This window comes from Haliaeetus albicilla, chromosome 28 (assembly GCF_947461875.1).
Source record: "Haliaeetus albicilla chromosome 28, bHalAlb1.1, whole genome shotgun sequence".
NCBI lineage: Eukaryota > Metazoa > Chordata > Aves > Accipitriformes > Accipitridae > Haliaeetus > Haliaeetus albicilla.
Genome location: NC_091510.1, coordinates 8138206 through 8155363, shown reverse-complemented (window position 1 = coordinate 8155363; position 17158 = coordinate 8138206). Strand labels below are relative to the sequence as shown.

The window sequence follows — 17158 nt, the reverse complement described above, 5'->3', positions numbered from 1 at the left end:
TTGTCTTAGTAATACTGCGCTAAGATATTTCAATGGAAGAGCATATCATGGGATGAAAGATGATGGCTCATGAAGTGCTCTAAAGAAAACAAGTGAAGGGAGACGCTCAGGTTCTATGCCGGGAATATTCCTGGGACAGCGTGAGAAAAATTCAGGCTTGAGGAGGTTTCCATCCACATTAGCACAAATTAGTAGTGGTTGGGAAGGGGTAAAAATGACAAAAACTCTTTGGAGCTATGGGAAGGATGAAGCAGTCTGGGAAATAGTATGTGAAGGCACTCACCCAGTCCAAAGTAGTACTGAACTCATCTGCCTGCATTACAGAGACAACAAAAAAGGTCTTGGCTCCCCCACCACTTACATGTTGGGAAGCTTATGTTTGCTGACTCTTGAAGAAGCTACAGGTTTAAGATTTTATTCTTTCTTCCCCAGTGAGATAGTGTGTTTTTGTAACACAATTCTTTCGTGATTCGTGTTATCATGACACAAAATGGAGACGATATCTGTTAGGCCTGATCTTTCTTCTTTTAATTTTAAGCTTCTCTGCAAGACAATAGACTGTATTTTTCTGGTCATTACTACAGCCATTATTACATGAAATTAAGAAGATAATTGTAATATAGGTGTAATATTGTTTTAGAACAGTCTCTTGGGCTTCTCCAAAACTTGAAGAGTTTTTAGAACCAGGTTTTTAGATTCATAACACAAATTCTATTGATCTCTAATTCAGCTGTAAATTGCAAGTCTAAACCTCCTAAGCCAGAAATTCTTTCAGGTTAAGGATTACTTTGAGATAATCTTCAGTTTGAGATAAATATTTCCTATGTTCTTTTTATAGAAGGGTTTCAGAAACGCCTGGGGCAAAGCCACTTATAAGATATTAGTGGCGTACTGCAGAAACCTAGCACGAACCTTTTCTGAGGACAGTACTTCTAGCTTTGAATGTTGCTGCTTTTCTACAATTCTTTTTATTTCTCATATATGTTGCACTTTCCATCTTTGTACTGTTCCTTAGCAAATACATAGGATGTAGTCCTGGAATGGACTTTCGGGGCCATTTATGTCATCCCCTGGGTATAACTACCATTTTTATATTTTACATGGAATGAAATCCCTAATTTTATGTTTCAGCCCTAATGAGTCCTTCCCCTGTTATGACCACATGAAGATTACTCACCATCTCACACAGAGAAGACATCAACTTCCATTTGCAGGTAAAGGCAGGATATAAGAGAAATTTGATTCTTCTCCAGTCTAATGCACCAGCAACTACAGCTCAGTCAAGAACTAAAATGGGTAAATAAGCATCACCAAACATTTATACTTGTACAATATACTTCCTCCTGAAGAGAGACAAGAATATGCATTACAATTTAATCCAAACATTAATATTTCAGAACCAATAATTATATGTTCTCTCTTACTAAGGGCTAGAGCTAAATATTCAACCTACCATCACATCACGTACCCTTGGACTAAGGACAATGTCTTCCTGTGTTTTTGTAATACAAACTCACAGCACAGTGAGATCCAAAATTCTTCTAGGGATGGCAAGGCACTTGATAATATATGTTGTTAGATATACTTTCAGTCCTTGCAGGAGCATATCTGCATTTACACAAGATCTTTCTGCATTTGTGTATGCAAAGAAGTCACTTCGTAAATATGCATTTTATTTTGAACACAGTCAAAGAAATCTTTGCCTCATTCAGTAAGTTTTTATGAGAGAAATGAAGATATAATGGGTTAATTTAAAGTAAACCACTAGCCATTTTGATAGTGCTGATTTAAGAATGCTTTCATTAGGAAAAGGAAATTTAGCCACTACATTTTTTTCTAGTAATTGATCAATTAAAGAAAAGTTTTCAAATCAGGATAGTGAATAATGTTTTCTCAAAGACTTTTCCTGTAAATATGGGGAAGAATACATCACAAAAAGAACATGCAAATTCTGCCCCAAATTGAATTCACTGATTTAAAATGTAATCTGTTCCATTGTGCTGCTAAAAGTAATTACTCCAATAATTAGGGTAGCAGAGAATAAGGCATGCATCTTCATCTTCTCTGCCCTGTGTTAGAGGTGCAGACGTGATTCTGTGCTCGCTGCTCCAGCTGAAGTATATGGGACAGCCTCTGAAGGGGAGCCCGAAGTGTGCCGGTCCCAGATTCCACATCCCGTCCTCTGCTGAGTCTGCTGTGAGGACGCGCAGGTGCAGCAGACCATGGGACAGCTGCCGACGCTTCAGTAACTCCAGCGTGGAGGTGATGATGTCTGTCTGACCTGTTTTCTGCTGCTGCAGCCATGGGGGAAAGAGTTCACGGCAGAGGACAGGGGTGAGCGTCTGGGAGCTAGCTCGTAAGAGCAATCTGTTATGAAAGCAGAGACTTTTTTCTTCTGATCTTGCAGAATTTCCTCCAAGAGTGACAAGCATAGCTTTTCACTTTTCCCTTTTTCTGAGATAGCAATATACTGTAGTGGTGACAAATTGTCCCCTTTTCTTGACATTTTTGTTTGGCTGGCAGCCTGTTGCTCCATCCTCTCCATGTTGCTGGTTCCCATTGCCTTATTGCAAACGTAATGATATTCGCTATTTTTTAAGTTCTTGCTCCAAAATTATATGATTAGGTGAGAATGAAAGCTTTCCTATATAACAGCATACTGCTCTAATCCTACCATACTTGGAAAAAAGCTTGAACGTGAAACCTGTGCATATTCTGGAGACTCAGAAATCATAAATCAGAAAGAAATTAAAACTGTTCCTTTCTTTTACCTCTTTTTTTTTTTTTTTAATCTTGTGAGCGTCAAGTCAGACAAATGGTATTTGCAGGCCTTACTCATGATTCTCACATGCTCGGAGACAGTAAAATTAACCTTCCTTGCCACCCACCCGCTTCCTGACCAGCTGCATCACCAGAACAAGGGAGACACAAGTACAGTGCTGCCCTCACCGCCAGGACCCGGCACGAGACATGTTGCCTTGCAGGGCCAACATGAAGTTGAACTTCTTTTCTTGATGTCCTGGTTTCAGCAGTTAATTTTCTTTCTAGTAGCTGGTACAGTGCTATGTTTTGGGTTCAGGATGAGAAGAATGTTGATAACACACTGACGTTTTCAGTTGTTGCTAAGTAGTGTTTAGACTAAGTCAAGGATTTTTCAGCTTCTCATGCCCAGCCAGCAAGAAGGCTGGAGGGGCACAAGGAGTTGGGAGGGGACACAGCCAGGACAGCTGACCCAAACTGGCCAACGGGGTATTCCATACCGTGTGACGTCATGCCCAGTATATAAACTGGGGGGAGTTGGCCGGGGGGGCGGATCGCTGCTCAGGAACTAACTGGGCATCAGTCAACGAGTGGTGAAAAATTGCATTTTACTTCACTTGTTTTGTATACTCCAATCCTTTTATTATTATTATCATTATTCTTCTCTTCCTTTCTGTCCTATTAAATTGTCTTTATCCCAACCCACGAGTTTTACTTTTTTCCCTGATTCTCTCCCCCATCTCACTGGGTGGGGAGGAGTGAGCAAGCAGCTGTGCGGTGTTTAGTTGTTGGCTGGGTTTGAGCCACAGCACCTGATCCCAAGTGGGTACAGATTTCCTAAAATGGAAACTACCTTTAAAACCTCAGCAAAGACAGGAAAAACAGTTTAGCAGGAGATTGTGCTTGAAACTACTGAACGTTACTGCCTTCTTATCTTTACAGGAACAGCTCTTACCTCAGAAACTACACGTCTATACTATACTTTCTTAGTGATTGATAGCTCTTCCTCAGACACACTCTACAGATAAAAATCTGGCACAAAGCTAAAATTTGTTCCTGTAACTCAAAAGTGATACATGAGGCTGAAATACAGAAATCCAATCAATGTCAGGAGGGATTGAAGGGTTAAATCATTGCATTTATTTCTGAAAAACACTCCATTAAGAGATCGCTTTGTGTTATTTGCCAGAAAAATAAACTGCATGCACACATATGATAGCTGACCAATAAGGACTACATGGGTGTCAATTTATTGCTTACTCCATTGTCAGGCTCTGCAGCCCAGGACAAATAACTTCCTCGCTAATTCTGCTGTATGGTTTTCCTTGGGAGTGGAAGTCATTATAAGCTTTAGATCACCCTCACGGGAAATTTATAGCATGGAAACAGCATCACTTCTGTAAAGAGAACCACTGTCTTGTGAACATTCACTGGCTAGAGAGAAAAGAAATCCAAGAGATTACCCTTAATGGAATGATCTAATATGACACGTTTGTGAATACAGAAAAAATGAAAAACTTCTAATGCTAGCTAGTTTTTGACCTGAATAACTTTGTACATGTTAAATCTTTTATATATTTTTTTTTTTAAATTAAAAAACAAGTTCTCAGGCATGAAAACATGCTTCATTCTCACATACACAGGGAAGGATGATGTGTTAAGGCAAAGTATTGGGCATTAAAAGATATGTGTTGAAAGCTAAAGTATGGTGAAGTCAAAGAAAGCTTTACTACTGGTTTCTAGGGCTCAAGTTTTCACTCCACAATGTATGTGATCTGCCCGAACCTCCTGTTATCATCATGGGCAAATTGCATATTTTCTTACACAGAAAGCATTTACCTATTTGCTTAATTTTAAACATATGAGAATTCTACTTGGGCTTTCTGAATTGCATTTTTCCTTATCTCTGTGATAAGTGTGAAAAAGATTTTGTTGTCAAGCACATGAAGATGACTTGAAGCAAAATTAACACTGCGGTCTGCACACGGAAAGCAGTCTGAAGCATTAATTATCATTGTAGTGTCTATAGGGAATCTATTTCGATGTCTTACCATACTGGACCTTCCATGGTAGAGACGCTGTGTCTGAGGCTAGTTTTTATTATGTGTGTTATTATCAAGCTTGTCTGGCATGAGCGGAGGATGAGTCAGCCCAGATCCAGACACGAGTGCAGGTTCTCAGCCCAGTGCCAGGGTTCATTTCAGAGCCCCTCACAGTTAAGTCTTGAAAACACCACCCAGGAAAGTGAAACGGCCGAAGTTGGGAGGCTGAGAGGTTTCATTTTCACCTTATTTAACACTACCTGAATGCACTTTCTTCCTCCTGAGAGAGAGAGCCCCCGAATCCTTTCCTGAAGGTAGTTACCTCTGTCCTTCTTTCAAAGATGGAACAGAGATTGTTCCTTCCTCCTAAAACCCAGCTGTAGCTGGTGATAATTCAGTGGTTAGAGCACTTGCGCTCACTTGCCTGAGGGCTGTCTTATAACCTACCAATCCTCCAGCTGGCCCTGCCCGCCACTCATTAAGTTTCCAAGAGAGTGTGAGAGAGGGCAAACTTCACCTCTGCCTTTGGAACAGCAATGCTCTAAAAGAAAATAACGCCAGATTCAGTGGAGCACAAACAGGCGATAAGTGAAAGCTCAGCTGTCTCACCCAGTAACTGGGACACTCTCCCAGGAGCAAGCTAGTTCTTAAATGGGCTGTTAAACCTACTCACTTACTTACTTACTTACTTCTACCCAGTGCTGCGTCTTATTCCAGAAGCGCACACCCCCTCTGTGCACTCAGTCGCATAGGAAACTTCTGCTGCTCTTCTCCCTCTCATAGTGAGGAAATACAAAAGTAGCCATTGAAGGTGTTCAAATTTCTTCAGCTGAAAATGAGATTGATTATCCTTTTTATCCTTCCCTTTCCCTGTCGCTCTTGGCCTGTATGCCCCTATCTCTGAGTTCAGTCTGGGATTGTTCCTTCCCATCCCTTTTGGATGCCACTCTGTCACGGTAAGAGCAGAGGCAAAGTAGAGAAAGGAGAAAGTTGCTTATTTGGCACAAAATGAAGCCATGACCCCACTACTTTTCTCTGTCCCATCCTGCAGAGCTCCACTCCCTGGTTCCGTCTCCACCATATCCAGTTTGCAAGCACCCACAAGTCCTCCGCGTGCCGTTGCACCCACAAATTTGCTGGGCTGGAGCCCGACATGGTCAGTGAGCTCTGAGGACGCTGGCTGGGTTGAGCCCCTCAATGGAGAAGACCTAGCTGGTGAATTCTGATCAGGCTTGGGGACAAGCAACGATCTGAGCTTTGGTTGTGGAGATGGATGCAGCTCCTATGATACAGTTAAACGAAAGAAAGCAAGAAAAATCAAATTATTTTTCAGACCCATGGCTTTGGTTTTCTATAGTATCTACACTTGCTTCTTTCTGATATTAACTTCCGTTAAATATAGATTCGTATTTGTTTAAAGTTTGGATCATCGTGTTATTTGTTAACCTGAGGGCACTCAGCTGATCCTGTAAGCCTGGTTATTGCTTGATCTGTTCAAAAAACCAAGACTTTTCCTGTATTTACAAGTGTTTTCATTGTCAAACATTAAATGTTATGCTGAACCATTGTGAAACAATGTGTCTCATGACACATCTGTCAGTGGCCATATTTAACTGGTTTGGGTTTTGTATCTTTTACAAATAAATTGCATTTCCTTGTCCTAGCTCTCTATAACTGAAACTATTTGAATGATAATTAAGCCTCATCAAGCCACTGCAAGTACAGATCTGAAGAGGCTTGCACAACACCATTTATAAAAGGATAGAAAATGCACTAAGAATACAAGATGTATGCTGTCATTTATTCTTTGAAGAATATGAATAAAATCAGCTACTAAAACTGTAAGCTCCCTCTCTGACATTCAGAAATCAATCTGATATTTGTTTTGAACTCCTAAATCAAGTGGAAATAAATTTGTGGAGGAATTTAGAAAAGTAGTTGAGGGAGGACAAGTTGATGGTAGATGTTTTCATGATTTTGTTTTTAGTTTTACTTCTCAGGATTTTTCTCCATGAGACAGCATAATTTCTGGATTTTGACTTGTTTCAACTCCATTTAAACTATGAAGCTTTACCAAAATCAAAAGCAGAACTCTCCCCCAGTTAAATAAGGGCTGTGATTCCCCGCTCAGCTACCTTTTACGTTTTTAGGTAAGCATAATTTTTAGCTTTAACTCCTAAAACACAAGGAAGTTTATTGTTGACCCCAAAGGTGAACGGAGTTCAGGGCTGTGGCAGAAGTTATCCAGAGAGTAATGTCCACGCATACCTCATTTCAAATGTGTTTTACAAATACCTGGGGGTTTATTAGAACTTCTTGGACTTACTGGGAGAAATGCAGCTCATTATTCCATATTTCAGGGATCCTGAGGATTTAAAAAATTTCAGTAGATATCCAGAAGTAACAGAAAATTGCTGGTTTAATGGCTAAGCATTTTCCGGGAGAAAAATCTTGTTTACTGTCAACAGATCTTTCCATTAGTCATTTAAAAATGTCAGGATCCAAAGGCCTCACGACACCACAGCATAGGTAGGTCATATACTCAGGTTCAACGAAATGTAGCAGAGACCCAATTTTGTGTTAATGCACAGAAGCGTAGTGCAAATTCATTTCTAAGTAATTTCTAGCAAACCTTAAAATTATTAATGGTGACTTTAATGGCAAAGGATCCAACAGCACTGTGGCAAGTCTGCCACGTGAATAGAAATCATGCAGGAATTCTACACCTCCGCATTACTGAGAGTGGAACACTGTGTCCTGTTTAGGAAAACGACTTGAAGCTAAAGCAGAAACATATAGATGCTTCTCTGTCAAGCATGAAGTCTGGGTTGGATGTGGCCTCTTCTATTTCAGTGGAGCTGACCTTCCCATCTTAGGGTTTGAATTTATTTCTGTAGCTGCTGATGCAAGAAAATCGTTGGGAGCTGCTGTTAGTCAGCTGCCCTTAAGGCTAGTTTATAATTATTGAAGACAATTACAAGATATGTTAAACTATTATGTGATGTTATTTGAACAGGTTAAAACTCATTAGAAACCACATAAAAACTTTTTTCATTAATGCCATGGAACAGTCCAGTACCTCATTTTTGTGTCATAAGCAAATTTCTCTGCTTTTACAAACACACCCTCTCATGTACAGTACTGGCCTACAATCACGGCCAAGTGGATTAAGTATAAATTCAAAATCGTTAGACTTAGGTTATAATTCCTTTCACTGCCATTAGGGTTAGGGAACAACCTCTCAGGAGGGATGCCCTGAATCTCTTTTGCTTCTTCAGTCCCTGTTCAAACCTGCTTGCTCTTGCTGCCCCGTTGCTTGCTGTGCTCTGCCAGCTGCACACTCTTGCATAATGTGTACCCATGGTCTGAGTCTCTGCCTGTGATGTTACAGAAATCATTTACGCTCTCTGAACTACAGTGCATCAAGGAGTGCAGGGAAACTTTTGTTATTACGTGTATTTACAATTTGTCTGCAAGGTTGGTCTTCATAGATGACTACTGAGTGCTTAGCTGGGCTGACCTTCCACCACAACTCAGTAAACTATCCCATCGAGTTAGTTGCTGACTGACGACTTTTCTCACATTTAGAAGCTCTGTTTCATACAGATTTCACAGATGTTTCTTCCATTTTGCATGAAGTAAAAGTTTGGGGATTAAATACACTTATTTATTCTATGAAACAGCATGCTTCAGTGCATTTACATGTCAAAAGACAAAAATAAAGTTAAGTGTAAAAATTAAAAATCGATGTCTCCATTTTTTAAGTACTAGAATTAAAAAAATGTTAAAAAACCAGTCATGCCATGAATTACAGTAAAGAACTTGAAACTACAGAGCTAGGAAATAGAATACTAACAGACCTTTGATTTGGGAAATATTTGTCCTGACGTGCCACTTGGCACACTCCAGTAAGGGAGGCAAAAAGTATGTAAGTTTATAGCACTCCATTAGCTATACAAGTCTTAGACCTGAGATTACAGCAATAAGCAGCTTCTAACAGTAAAATCTCAACAGGATTACAGTTCCTATGTCTCTTAGTTACATCTTGAGTGCTTGCTTTACCTTCACCTTGGATCAGATAAGTAGGAAGCAAAAAAGAAGCGTTGGTGATTTCTGCCTCTGAAGTGGCAGAGTTGAGCTGCAGGTTTCCATTTCCTTCATGAAACAGGAGGAGAACAGAAGGAAAACTGAAAAGTAACTGTTGTTGTGAGGGTCCTTCTGAGATCATGTATTTCTCTGGCTGTGGGGAAAAAAAAAGTCCAGCTAACTTGAAAGATGGGGTCAAAGCTTTTCTGATTTGAACCAAACCTGGCCACTATTAATGGAATCATCCTAGCAGGGTTAGTTGGTATAAAAAAGAAAGTATTTCCCAGTTTGTCGGTGTTCACACTTCCAGAGGAGTTCTCGTGACTCTGGAGTTGTGTAGAAAAAATCTGTAAACCTAATTAGTTATGATGATCTTAAAAAACTTGTATTTTGGACAGCTTAGCTGACCCAGTTCTCCAGCCTTTGAGGCGAACTTGTCAAGAATATTCATCATTTCTATGAAACGTAAGGTCAGAAGTCTGAATTAAACTATGAAAAGGCAAGAATTCAGTTTTAACGTTGAAACTCCCTCTCCCTTGCTGTTATTGGATGTCAGAACTCATAAGAAGACCAAGAGATTATGTATCATTTAATATCTTGTAGAGTAACTCTTTTTTTGAATCACAGACTGTAAAAATGTGTCATCTTGTGTCGGGCTTTCCTCCTGGTCATCGTTTGAGGGCTAAATTCAATATGAAACCAATCTGGATTTTACCCACCACGAGTAAGTTAGTTTAACATTCAAATGATCTCGTCCACCAGAATTCTTTGTCAGCATGGGGATATTGCAATCAATAATCTCTTTATTGCAGAAGTTCTTTAAAGGCACTTTTGCATAACAAAGCAAAAGCAAACAGCTAAAAATACTAGAGATTCTAACCAGGAAACACAAAATAATCTCAAAATTTACTCCACTGTACTATCATCTGACCATACATACTTTAGAAGAATTTTATTTTCTGTACTTTCATAAACCCCTTGCTTTTCTCTGCCAGATACTAATGAAAATGTCTACAAACATTTCCCTTAACAATACAGTACTAAAATGCATTTGGTAAAAATACCTTGGTAATGTAAACAGAAACGCTATCCAAACTTGTGTCTTTTTAGACTGGATTTACTATTGATGGTATAAGCTTTGTGCAAATCTGTGGATGAAGCTGTCTGGCCCTTGTCTGGATTTAACCGGCTTTAACAAAAGAGCTGAACACCTTTCTCACTGATAGAGAGCAGAAGCACTGATTGTTGCTAATAGAAGCAGACATAGCCTGCTGATGGCTGGATTTTAAGCAGCTTCACTTGAATTTTATAAATGAGTTTATTGTGATCGTAGCATGTGAATTTTGACTTTTACCAATGGAGAACCTGACTCAAGTAACCTCACTAGTAACAGTGGAACTATTATTTATTAGAGTAGTGCCCAGTGACTCCCAACAAAGACCGCTAAACAAATATACAGAGTAAAAAGCAAGCCCTATATCCAGAAGCCATAAAATTTAAAACAAGTAAGTCAGACAAATGAAGACAAAAAGGAAGTGTTCTTATTCCTTTTTACAGAAAGGGATTTAGAACAATAAGAGATGAAAAGATTTGCCTACGATGATGCAATGTGTCAATGGCAGAGAAGAAAAATGAATCAAGAATTTCTAAGTCTCTGTCTATTGTCCGAAGTATGGTGCTTCAAAGCTGATTTCAACACTTTATTTCTAAATCAACATCCAGCTAAGGGTGGTCTCAAATAACTTTTTTAGCTTAAACCTCTGCTTTCTATTTTCATTTCTAATAATCCTCACAATAGTTTATCCTACCTATGCATAACCCATTCAGCATATTACATGATATATTTTGTAGAAAATATAGTCTAAAGGAGTTCTCATCCCATTTTGACACATGAACAAATATTCATCTATCATTATGAAGGCAGCAAAAGGAATATATACCTTCAATTCTTTAGACTTTCCTCTCTTCTCCAAAAAAAGCTGGAGAAAGCATTGTGATTCAGGCTCTGTTCTTGCTCGCACTGTTATTCATCTTGAGGAACACCACTAAACTTGGTGGAGTTAGACCCATGTGAACTGGTGTGAGGTAAAGAAGAACCTGGCTTTTCTCTTCCTGAAGAATTCCTCATTGGCTTTTACAGCTATACAGGACACAACGAAATGTGTGCATTTCAAAGAAGCCAATTACAGCATTATTTGAAAGATAGATATATATATATAAGTTCATGATGCACTTAAAATCAATATGTCTTTAAGGGGGAGGAAATTGAAAAGCCTATAAATAAATATGGAGAAATATTCCAGTGGCCTTCTCCCCCTTCGTGTTTGCAGAGCTGTGCCAACATTCTAAATGTGTTTGTTAGATTTTTTCCTTTGTATTTATTTTTTCTGCAAAACATAGTAAGTCTGTGTAGGAAAAAAAAAAAAATCACTGCCTAGAGGTTTTGAGCTAGTGCATAGAAGCAAGAATCACTAAGAAATCTATGATCTTTAGCAGTGACATGACACAGCACTTTGGAAAAAGCATACCAGTGGCTCTGCTATTTGCTTTTAAAATATTGAACCACTTCTGTTACTTTTAGTTTAGTTTCTCTAAAACATAACTACTTTCTAACACGTGGATCAGACCCTCAGTGTGAATTCCTTCAGATGATTGAATTTACTGGAGTTAGGTTGAGGATTTGAAAATTATTAGTGCACACAGCTATCTGTCACTGTGAAAGTGAAATGAAAAAGAATAATTTCCTTTCTAGTAAAGGAAAATATTATTAGTATTTCAAGCTATTTACATACAGTCATAACCTGGTATAATGAGTGTGGAGATCACGTCATGCAGAGCTATAGGGCAGCAGATTTAGGAAGTATGCTAACAGTCTAACTCAGCGGCATTTCTTAGGAAAATGAGACCTGATTGCATAGTCATGCTGTATGGGTGAGTGCACATGGGTATAAGTGTGCATGCGAGGATATGCAGACACATCCTTGCCTGAGTGTCCATCTGTCATTCCTTCCCCATATCTTTTGCATCTGTTGCCCCTCTCAACCAGATTTGGCAGAGGAAGGTTTGAAAGGTTTGAAAATCTTAAGGTTCCTACCATAGTAATGAAAACAGATGACTGAGGACAGAAGAAAGCCTCTCAGAGGAGGGTCTGCTACATAAACATACCCTTCATTAGTAACATAAGACATTATACAGAAAAGAAATGGTCAGAATGCCTAAGCACAAGAAAAGCTCCAACTCAGGCTTGCTTGGGAGTAGCAAAATGCATGTGAGATTGAGGCTGGGGACAGTTGTACTTCTTGCCTTTCCTTTCTGTGGTGAATATAGGGATGTTACCAAGAGTTTTTATTCCATTCCTTTGAGCTGCTCAATGAATGATATGTATTTGTGTCTGAGTTAGCAAACGAAGCAAGATGGTTTCACAGAAACATTAAAAGTATATCTAATCCACCCAAGCATATGAAACATCACTCTGATAATGACTGATGAATGGCATTACTTATAAATAAGAGCATGATGGATGTGATATGAGAACTGGTACTAGCCCAGGAATACTGGAGGTGAAGGTAGTGAAGGTTGTAACAGCCATGTTCATCAAATAATTCAGCACCGGATCCTGGTTCAGACTCAAGAGCCATTGGGAAATGCTTCATATACATTCTGCAACAATATTTTGTTTCCTGAAACTATAGCTATTAAATGAAACAGTGCTTTGCCAATCTGTGCTGCAGACTTTGAAGAGCCACAAGCAGTTTCAACATAGCCATTCAAAAATATGGATGTTGCCATCCACAGTCAAACTAGAATGATGTTGTTCAAGATCATACACTCACTGTCAATTCATGGTGTTTACAAATGATATAGTACCTAAAAATCACGTGCTGTACTAGACTTCAATACTTTAGGTTGCTATCTGCAACCTATATTAAAATAGGACTGATAACCAGATAGTAAACCTGTGGCTTCCCCAGCACTGGGAAAGCATGGAACTACAGGCAGAGATCTAGGTAGGACTAGGTCTCAAGAAACAGTAAACCATCTGTATTTATTTCGTACAGAGGAGAGGATAGGGGTTGCACCACCCAGCCATTTGGGACACCATTATATTCTTTATTCTACATTCAACAAAAAGAGGAGAGGTGGGAATTGTCTCTTGTTCCCTGCACTTCCCATGGGCATCATAAATGTCTGTTCCTCCAAAGCTGTCAAGCCCTTTGCCTACCCTGAGAGGCTCTTTAAGTTCCCCCTGCACTTCATGATCCCTGGGCACACTGGAATGGAATTGAATTTGGGTAGAATTATACATTCTGTATGATAATCCCAATACAGTGTTTACAGACAAAAGGGGCACGTGTTATCATTGATCTCTCTCGCATCTTTCATTTTCATTCGCTGAATTTGAACTTACAGTTCATAGGCAATAGGTGCCCTATCGAATATTGCAATAATAAGTTGGGTTGTGCCAGCAAAATATTCAGATGCAGTTGGGAACCCAAAGAGTAATATGAATTTAAACCAGCTGCAGCTAGACCAAAACCCCAAGACATGTGGTATTGCCAACTCCAGCCAAAGCAAGTGCCCACAAAATACAAGATTTGATCAATTTTTACAAGCTTTTTAAAAAAAAAAAGAGTCTGTGGCTCCCCTCCCCCCAGCCTTTTTTTAAGCCTGTGTGTTTTATTGTAAGCTTTTCTTTTCAGCCAGGAGGTCTACACATGAACTTTTAATGAAAGCCACTGATCTCATATAAGAATCTAGAACTTTAAGAAATAAATCAAATATTATCTCACATTTAACAAGCCCTAAGAATTAGCACACTCTAAGACTGTTAAAAGCCTTAATTAAAATAAAGCCAAAGTGTAAAATGTTTTTACAAAAAAGACAACACTTACTGTAAGCTAATTTTATAGTTACTTTCCAGTAGTGCAAGATTTTGAAACTGCCAATGCATGAGAACACTGATTTTTTACTTGCAGACAGAAGTATTTTAAAAGATCATTTAAGGAGCCCCAAATTCCAGTAATTTGCAGGGAAAAAACAAAACAAAACAAACAAAAACCCCATGTCTTTTCAGAGTGTTGAATTGTTATATCCAGTTGATCTGGAATTAAAAATTGATCCTTTGTCTTTGGAAACTCTTTAATTAAGTCAATATTAAAAAAATTTGATTTACTTAAAAATAGTTCAGACTGGGGAAAATTGAAATATAAACATGTATTATTTCCAAGGGAAAATACATGATGGGAATCTAGCTGGGAAGCTTTGTTTTACAAAATTTGAAATATACAGATCATTTTAATCATCTTATTGTCATAAGGGATAAATTCCATAAGTTCTGTGATCAAAGCATTGTGCAGGACTGCCTGCATGTGTATTTAGCATAATTGAGGCTTAAGAATGTTCTTTAAAGAAAGAAAGGTCACCTTTCACTTTGAAATAGCGTTAGATCACTGGGATCATATGTTAATGTCACTACAACTGTTAAAGCAAAAAGGATATTATTTACTGTACTCTGTTTGGAATTCTAAATATTTTTATAAGAATGGAGAACAGGAGCTTGGCTAGTGATTATTGAAAGAGCTAGCAACTCTGACTCACTCTTAAAAAAAAAAAGCTGTTGACCCCTTACTTTTTTCTTTTACGTTTTCATGCTCGGTGTTCCTTTTTTTTGTTTGTTGATGGATGATAATGTCCTAACTGCTAGTATCCTTCTATTAAAAAGTGGTTTCCAATTTTCATTACAAAGAGCTTTTCATCCTAGAGAAATTATCTCTTTGATCTGTCCTGTTCTTTTGAGTTTGGATCCTCAAATTCTTGGAGGTCATACCTGAAATTATCCCATCTGTTCTAGCCCATACTAATATTAAAAATATCTGAACCTGTTCCCCATGATTTTTGTACTGGAGTAGCTTTTTCTGTAGTGTCATGGGAGCTTCCCATTCAGAACATACACATGACATTCACAGAACTGACATTGATTAAATTAGCTTTGGATAAGTACCAAACACAAATCACAAATGTCCTGTGGGAACTGCAGATTCTGTTCCCTCAGGAGCTGAGCAGTACAGTGATATAAGTGCAAACCAAATAACTGTAATTTTTATTTCTTTCAGAATGTGACAACAAAATAACCAGCTGGCATTCACACCACTGTTTTTCTGGACTGCCTAGCCTTGTAGGCAGGCATGTAGTTCATTTGTGCCTCCCCACCTTGTCCAAAAATTTCCTGGGAGCTTCAGTCACTATGCAATTTCAAAGTGCCTGCTTCATTGCTATGTGGCATCTAGCTTGTACCTGTAGCTGTATAAAAATGCAAGTCTAAACTGAGCAGTGTAGGATTTATTCAGAGCCACCTGAACTCTGCTTAAGCCCCTGGAGAATTCCCCAAACATTAGTCACAGAGAACACCATGGCTAGTTGTTTGATATAATACTGACAGTGATTCCATCCACTTATGTTACCTAGTGTTATAATAACTGGAGAACCGATTACAGAGGTAAGAAACACGAGTTTTTAGTCTCATTCTCCTCAAAGCGTTGAACCCACCTTGAGATTTCAAGTCATGAGACATTGTGAGTGAGAGTACTCAGTGTCCTTTTACTGAAGCTTAACCATCGTGCACCCAGGCACATAACATGGTGGGGCAGATACTAAGAAAGCAAGAGGGAGCCTTATTTTATCATAGGGGTTAGGACAGTCTAGGTACAGAGAGGCAGAATGAAAATTCCAACTCCTGAAATGTATATATATTTTACACTGGACACGTATTTTTCAAAAAACCCAACAAACAAACAAAAACCCCAAATACCAAACCAAAACAAACAAAACCAACCAACCAACCAAACTCCTAAACACATCACTTTTTTTTTTTTTTTTTTGTAGGATTATTTTTTAGACCAGACAAGGCCTTGGACCAGTTCCCCACAAAGCCACATGCGTACCAGTGCCGGTGCCCAGCCAGAGATGGGAGCAAGGCTAAGAACCAGAAGACATTGGGACCACCTCTTCAGCAGCAGAGTGCTTTTAGGCCACACGAAAGCAACTGTATAACCCCAGTCTCTGTTGTATAGGGAATTTATGCTGTTATGATTTCCCCCTGCACTCTCACACCAATAAACCTTTCAGGACATCTCCTAATTTTGGTGCTACAGCTTCTAAATTAGCTGAACTGGATCCACTCATTACCTTATTGAGCTTTAACACAGCTACCATGAGTTGTTTCCCATGCCATTCCTTTGAAGCACACTGTCTTTGAACATCATCTTCTCTGACAGTGCAGTGCCACATGGCTATCACCTTCAGACTTATTTAGTATGTTTAAAGTGTCAACTACGTATAAGGTGTGTATGTTATGGCATTCTGTAAAACTTATGTTATTTTTCTATGTCCTGAATTATTCTTAGCCCCCTGTGTCCTCTAGTGTCTACCTAAGAGAATTGCACAAATTGGCAAACAGATACTTGTTTCCATTTTCTTATCTCAAAACGTTAAAAAAACCAAAAAACTTTCCACCCTACAAATTTTCTCCGCTATTCTTTCTTATTCCTTTTTTACTAATATTATATTAATGGTGATCTTTTTTATATTTATTCTTGTTAAGCACCAGCAGCATGTGTAGCAGTATTGCCAATTTTATTTATAATCTTCTTGCACACAAACATATGTCTATTGTCTAATTATCTGTGTGCTTGCTGGAGATTTTAGCAGCCAGCATGTACATTTTATTGTGAACGTTGATGACAGGTCTTGGTAGGCATTGTGTAGTATTTTCTTACATACTGCAACACATTCTCCTCTCACTTGGGCATGCCAAATTGTCACTGAGAACAATAGGAGCTGCTTCTATTCATCTTAAATAATATTTGGGTACAGACCACAGTACATTTTTACAGAATTTGGATTTTAGCCTACTGTGGAAAGCCAGTATGTGAGCACATAATTGACAACAATTTTATAATACAGATACATTAGGAACAAATTCAGATTCCCCACGTGACTTTATTTGGGGCCTTCTGAATTCTTGACTACATAATATTAAAGTGGGATCCAGTTAATATAGTGTTAACCATTTCAAGTTGTAGAAACTATAAGCTAGTGCAACCAGGCTCCACTCAAACCAGAAAGTAAAGGTATTTCTAGAGGATGTCATTCTATAATACCTACCTAGGAAAAGTTGGATTAATTACTCTACAGGAGTACCTTTCTCTCCACATGCGCTAGGATACTTGTCCAGCTTTTACATGGCTGCCTTTACCCAGGTAATCCCACCC

At 38.7% G+C, this 17158-nt stretch overlaps 1 long non-coding RNA gene across 1 annotated transcript; it reads left to right on the top strand.

Moving 5' to 3' along the window:
• The first annotated feature begins 1164 nt into the window (after positions 1-1164).
• Positions 1165-6465, top strand: LOC138682455 (uncharacterized). The gene is made up of 3 exons (XR_011322537.1): positions 1165-1214; positions 2079-2334; positions 5854-6465. It is a non-coding gene; the product is annotated as an uncharacterized lncRNA (long non-coding RNA).
• Positions 6466-17158: the final 10693 nt, after the last annotated feature.